A 7,542-nucleotide genomic window follows, 5' to 3' on the forward strand; every position below is an offset into this window, starting at 1 on the left:
GGGGAAGCGGGATTCGCTTAATGGCTGAGCGATTTGCTTAACAACTGAAGTGATTTAGAACAGGGGTCTCCAACCATGGCAACTAAGATTTGTGGACTTCAATTCCCAGAATTCCACAAGTCTTAAAGTTGCCCAGGTTGGGGACCCCTGATTTAGAATATAGAGAAACAGAGCAGGAAGGGGCCTTGGAGGTCCTCTAGTCCAACCCCCTGCTCAAGCAGGAAACCCTATCCCATTCCAGACAAATGGTTGTCTAGCAGTGGTGAGTTCTAACCAGTGTTACCACCGGTTCACTTCGCGCAGGCGCTTTGCACGCAATCCGCAATGTTGGTCCATTGCTAAAACTTCCAAGGTCCCTCAATTTAAGACGACGGCAGCCCTGATTAATGATGAGAAAATCCCGCTCTGGTGCAAGGAAAAGTTTTTTCCAACCACGTCATGTGGATTAATGGTTAACGGTTTGAATTCCCCCCATGCTCCCCCCCCAGTGGAAAATTCCCACCCAGCTCATGTGACATGAACAGATGCTCTGAATCCGAAATCTCCTGGCTCAGCATCGCTCTCTCCCTTCCTTCCTTCCTTTCTTTCTTTCTTTCTTTCTTTCTTTCTTTCTTTCTTTCTTTCTTTCTTTTCCTTTCTCTTTTCTTTCTCTCTTTTCTTTCTTTCTCTTCTTTCTTTTTCTTTCTTTTCCTCTTTTCTCTTCTCTCTCTCTTCTTCTTTTTCTCTTTTCTTTCTCTTCTTTCTTTTTTTCTTTCCTCTTTTCTTTCTTCTTTTCTCTTTCTCTCTTTTCCTCTCTTCTTTTTTCTTTCTCTCTTTTCTTCTCTCTTTCTCTTTCTCTTTTCCTCTTTTCCAGTTTTTCTCTTTCCTCTCTCTTTTACTTTCTCTCTTTCTCTTTTTCTTTTTCTCTCTTTCTCTCTTTTCCTTGCCTTTCCTCTCTCTCTTTTCTTTCTCTTTTTTCTCTTTTTCTCTTTCTCTTTCTTTCTCTCTGTCTTTCTCTCTTTTCCTCTCTTTTTCTATTTCTCTCTTTCTCTCTTCTTTCTTTTTCTCTTTCTCTTTTTTCCTCTCTTTCTTTTTTCTTTCTCTTTCTTCTCTTTTCTATCTCTCTTTTTTCCTCTTTTCCTGTTTCTTTCTCTCTCTCTCTCTCTTTCTTTCTCTTTCTCTTTTCCTATCTTTTCCTCTGTCTTTCTTGCTTTTTCTTTCTTTCCTCTCTCTTTTCTTTCTTTCTCTCTCTTCTCTTTTTTTCCTTGCCTTCCTCTCTTTCTTCTCTTTTTCTCTTTCTCTCTGTCTTTCTCTTTTTTTTCTTTTCCTATCTTTTCCTCTGCCTCTTTCTCTCTTTCTCTTCTCTTCTCTTTCTTTTTTTTCCCATTCTTTTTCTATTTCTCTCCCTCTCCCCGCCACTTTGTGAAGGGACACAGATACTTCTATCATGGGGCGGGGAGTGCTATTTTTAAAATGTTCCAAAGCCAGAGGCTATACTGAATTTACCATACCAGCAGTCTCCTCATGAAATCTCTCTTTGGAAGCAGCCGATACAGAGACAGGTGGCTTTGCTGCAGGGGTGAAATCCAGCAGGTTCTGACAGGTTCTGGAGAACCGGTAGCGGAAATTTTGAGCAGTTTGGAGAACCAGCAAATATCACCTCTGGCTGGCCCCAGAGCAGGGTGGGAATGGAGATTTTGTCGTAGCCTTCCCCTGGAGTGGGGGTGGGAATGGGGATTTTGCAGTATCCTTCACCTGCCACGCCCACCAAGCCACACCACACCCACCAAGCCACGGCCACAGAACCGGTAGTAAAAAAAAATTGGATTTCACCACTGCTTTGCTGGAAATGTGCCGGATGCAAATGCATGCATTAAAATATAACATATTTCCAAGAATTATTGGACAGCCATTTGTCTAAAATGATATAAAGTCTCCTGCCTGAGCAGAGGGTTGGACTAGAATCTTATTAATTAATAAATAGAAGACCCCCAAGGAGCTGCTGATTCAGTTCTACAGAGGAATTATTGAGTCTGTCATTTGCACCTCTATAACTGTCTGGTTCGGTTCTGCAATCCAACAAGAAAAACACAGACTTCAGAGGATCATTAGAACTGCAGGAAAAATAATTGCGACCAACCTGCCTTCCATTGAGGACCTGTATACTGCACGAATCAAGAAGAGGGCCGTGAAAATATTTACAGACCCCTCGCATCCTGGACATAAAAGTGTTTCAACTCCTACCCTCAAAACGACGCTATAGAGCACTGCACACCAGAACAACTAGACACAAGAACAGTTTTTTCCCGAAGGCCATCACTCTGCTAAACAAATAATTCCCTCAACACTGTCAAACTATTTACTAAATCTGCACTACTATTAATCTTCTCATCGTTCCCATCACCCATCTCTTTCCACTTATGACTGTATGACTGTAACTTTGTTGCTGGCAATCCTTATGATTTATATTGATATATTGACCATCATTTGTGTTGTAAATGTTGTACCTTGATGAAGGTATCTTTTCTTTTATGTACACTGAGAGCATATGCACCAAGACAAATTCCTTGTGTGTCTAATCACACTTGACCAATAAAAAATTCTATTCTATTCTATTCCAAGGCCCCTTCCAACTTGGTTTCCCTGTTATTCTGTTCTGCTTTTTTAAACTTGTTTTGTACAGAATAGAAGTTTGCTTTACAGGGTAGTGAACCGGCAGGGAGTGGGCCTGGCATAAGGCAGAGAGATAAAGGGCTCACCTGCCAGGTGACACCTAGCTGGATTTTGTCCCAAGAGGCCCTTGTTACGGCCTCTGATTTGACCCTAAATTCTTAGGATTGAGGGCAGGAGTGTGAAGCAATTAGGGTGCATCACTTGATAAACTTGTGTGCAAAGCGATAGAGAGATTGGTTGGGGAGGGGGCAGAGGGTGTGGGCAAAAAAGTCAAGATGGCAGCCATGACAATGCAACCCTCCTGTTTTTGTGTGTGCGTTTTATATACAGCGGCCATCCTTGGACTTGATCTTCTAAAGCGGGTTTCTCCATCTCTGCAACTTTAAAATGTCTGGACTTCAACGCCCAGAATTCCTCAGCCAGTATCAGATGCACTCCAACTCCCAGAATTCCCTTTCCTCAGAAGGAGCCCGTTTCCTATTGGGCACACCCATCCTGGAGCTTTTTCTGATCCCCCGCCCCCCTCCCGCCTCCTATTTCTCTGGCACAAAGGATATCGTAATGCTTACTTTCTGACACCAGATGGCACTAGAGTAGAATAGAATAGAATAGAATTTTATTGGCCAAGTGTGATTGGACACACAAGGAATTTGTCTTGGTGCATATGCTCTCAGTGTACACAAAAGAAAAGATACATTCATCAAGAATCATAAGGTACAACACTTATTGATAGTCATAGGTTACAATAGGATAGAATAGAATAGAATAGAATAGAATAGAATAGAATAGAATAGAATAGAATTTTTTATTGGCCAAGTGTGATTGGACACACAAGGGATTTGTCTTGGTGCATATGCTCTCAGTGTGCATAAAAGAAAAGATACATTCATCAAGGTACAACATTTGCAACACAATTGATGGTCAATATATCAATATAAATCATAAGGATTGCCAGCAACAAGTTATAGTCATACAGTCATAAGTGGAAAGAGATTGGTGATGGGAACTATGAGACGATTAATAATAGTGCAGATTCAGTAAATAGTCTGACAGTGTTGATGGAATTATTTGTTTAGCAGAGTGATGGCCTTCGGGAAAAAACTGTTCTTGTGTCTAGTTGTTCTGGTGTGCAGTGCTCTATAGCGTCGTTTTGAGGGTAGGAGTTGAAACAGTTTATGTCCAGGATGCGAGGGGTCAGTAAATATTTTCACAGCCCTCTTCTTGATTCGTGCAGTATACAGGTCCTCAATGGAAGGCAAGTTGGTAGCAATTATTTTTTCTGCAGTTCTAATTATCCTCTGAAGTCTGTGATTTTCTTGTTGGGTTGCAGAACCGAACCAGACAGTTATAGAGGTGCAAATGACAGACTCAATAATTCCTCTGTTTGCATCAATATGTATTTTCTGAAGGAGCCTTTGTGGACTCCAATTCCCAGAATTCTCCATCTGGGGAATTCTGGGCATTGAAGTCCATATATGAGATTGTGGACTGAGATTTCTAAAGGCTTTCAAATGTATGATTCCAAGGGCCTAGAAAGCGACGATATTAAAGCTACATAAATCATAGGAGGAAACTAAATAAAACAATATAAATCGTAAAGATACAAGCAACAAAGCTATCTCCTTTTCTACTATAACTTTAACTATAACTTTGCTGTTTGTATCTTTACGATTTATATTGTTTTATTTAGTTTCCTAATATGACTTGATTGCTTAATTAGTATCCTATGACTATCATGAAGTGTTGTATCTTATGATTCACAATGAATGTTATTTACGACTATGATTCATTACTTATTATATTGTAGACTTTAGTTCAGCATTCAATACCATCATTCCAGACATTCTCCTAACTAAGCTAAACCAGCTACAGGTACCGGAACAGACTTGTAAGTGGCTCACAAGCTTCCTAACAAACAGGAAGCAGCAGGTGAAGCTAAGCAAGATCACATCAAATACCTGTACAATTAGCACAGGGGCCCCCCAAGGCTGTGTGCTCTCCCCACTTCTCTTCTCTCTGTATACCAATGACTGCATCTCCAATGATCCATCTATTAAGCTACTGAAGTTCGCAGATGACACAATAGTGATTGGTCTCATTCGAGACAATGATGAATCCGCATATAGACGAGAGGTCGAGCGACTAGCCTTGTGGTGCAACCAAAACAATCTGGAACTGAACACACTCAAAACCGTAGAAATGGTGGTAGACTTTAGGAGAAACCCTTCCATACTTCCACCTCTCACAATACTTGACAAGACAGTATCAACAGTAGAAACCTTCAAATTTCTAGGTTCTATCATATTGCAAGATCTAAAATGGACAGCTAACATCAAAAACATCATTAAAAAAGGACAACAAAGAATGTTCTTTCTGCGCCAACTCAGTAAGCTCAAACTGCCCAAGGAGCTCTGATTCAGTTCTACAGAGGAATTATTGAGTCTGTCATTTGCACCTCTGTAACCGTCTGGTTCGGTTCTGCAACCCAACAAGAAAAACACAGACTTCAGAGGATAATTAGAACTGCAGAAAAAATAATTGCTACCAACCTGCCTTCCATTGAGGACCTGTATACTGCACGAATCAAGAAGAGGGCTGTGAAAATATTTACTGACCCCTCGCATCCTGGACATAAACTGTTTCAACTCCTACCCTCAAAACGACGCTATAGAGCAATGCACAACAGAACAACTAGACACAAGAACAGTTTTTTCCCGAAGGCCATCACTCTGCTAAAAAAATAATTCCCTCAACACTGTCAGACTATTTACTGAATCTGCACTACTATTAATCTTCTCATAGTTCCCATCACCCATCTCTTTCCACTTATGACTGTATGACTATAACTTTTTGCTGGCAATCCTTATGATTTATATTGATATATTGATCATCAATTGTGTTGTAAATGTTGTACCTTGATGAACGTATCTTTTCTTTTATGTACATTGAGAGCATCTGCACCAAGACAAATTCCTTGTGTGTCCAATCACATTTGGCCAATAAAAATTCTATTCTATTCTATTCTATTCTGTTCTGTTCTGTTCTGTTCTGTTCTGTTCTGCCTTCTTCCATAGTCATCCATCTGGATCTTACCAGCCATAATTGGAATATTTCCTTTGCTTCCATATTTGGGGCATTTCCCCCATGGTCTCCAACTCAGCCCCCCCCCGAAAAAAGATCTAGAGGAAGGACCTCATTTTTAAGCTGGAGTATGAAGGCAGACACAAATGCACATGATTGTTGGGCCACAACTGTGTTGATTATGTTCATATTATAAGTCCTTGAACCCGTCTTTTGATTTCTTCCAATGTACTGAACTTGGTTAGACGTAACCAAACCAGCGTTCTTCCCTCAATTTACTAAACTACAAATAAAATTAATCAGTAAAAGGCCATTGTTGGATACATGATGGGCGGCAAATAAATTTTATAAATTAATTAATCAATCGATCAATCAATCTCTATAGCTCAGGGTTGACTGGTGGAGTCCTTGACGCTCTCTGGATTTGGTTGACTGGGGTATTGTTTTCTGCTTGCTCGCTTGTTTGTCTGGTGTTGATCCCTGCTTATCTATTGACTGCTGGAGAGGATGTCTGTTTTTTTGTTGGCTTTTCTATTGTCTCTTTTGGAATGGTGTGTAAATGCGACTTATCTCTGTGTATCGGTTAGCACTGATGATGTGACTTAGTTGGGTAACGAGACATCTGCAAGCAAACCATCAAGCACCAAAACAGGTGTTTCTCGACTTATAACAGTTCATTTAGTGACGATGGCAGTGAGTTCCGACTGTAAGTTTTTCACACTTATGACCGTTGCAGAATCCCCATTATCACGTGATCAAAAGTCGGCTGTTTGGCAACTGACTCGTATTTATGACCGTGTCCGGGGGTGTGTGTGTCACAGGATTCCTCTTTTGTGACCTTCCGACAAGCAAAGCCAATGAGGAAGCCAGATTCACTTAAAGACCGTGTAACTTGCTTAACTGTAGTGATTTACTTAGGGACGGTGGAAAGTTTGTAAAATGCCTTAACAACTGCCTCGCTTAAACAATGGGAATTTCGGGCTCCATTGTCGTCGTAGGTCGAGGACTACCAGGGCCACGTCATTAAGAGAATCCATAGTCACAAGAAAAATATATTTTAGAATGGAAAATGTGGATTGATTATATTCAAAATAAGTATCAGATAAAAAAATATCGAATAGCATATGAGTAAATTTAGGAAATATTTTGTATTAGATATATTTCTGAAGGAGAGGGGAATTGAGAGTGTGATTATGTGTGGAGTGACTAGAGATTATAATTTAGGATTTATTTTGGATTATGATTGTTAGTTTTGATACCCTGCATTTTGTTCTGGGAAGCCGGGGGGGGGTAAGGGGGAGGGGAACTGGGGGGGATGAGGGTAGAGGATGGAGTGATGGTTAATGTACAGGGATTATTGAAGATGTATAAATATAATTAATGTAGGGTCGGGTCTGCCCAGCTACCATTTTAGAACGGTGGGGAGGGAGAAAGGAGGAGAGAGTAGGAGGTAGGAAAGAGGAGAAGAGGAAGGAAGAGGGGTAGAAGAGGGAGAAGGAAGGTATAGGGTGGAGGGAGGAGAGGATGTAGATAAGAGAAGGAGAGGAAGGTCTGGAAAGTAGAAGAAGGTAGAAGAGGGAAGAGAGTTAAAAGGAGGGGGTGGTGACTGGGCAAGCCCGACTAATTGTATATGACTGTACATTGGATGAGTTGTTGAATATGAATGTAAAAATAAAACTTTTTTATATATATAAAAAAGAGAATCCATAGTGAAGAAAAATGAAGACAAAGTCCAGAGTGCAATTGGAAGCAGAATTTATTGATAAAGTGCTGAAGAAGGATCTCAAGAAGGTTTAATCCAAAATAAGA

This window comes from Ahaetulla prasina, chromosome 7, assembly GCF_028640845.1.
Source record: "Ahaetulla prasina isolate Xishuangbanna chromosome 7, ASM2864084v1, whole genome shotgun sequence".
Classification (NCBI taxonomy): Eukaryota; Metazoa; Chordata; class Lepidosauria; order Squamata; family Colubridae; genus Ahaetulla; species Ahaetulla prasina.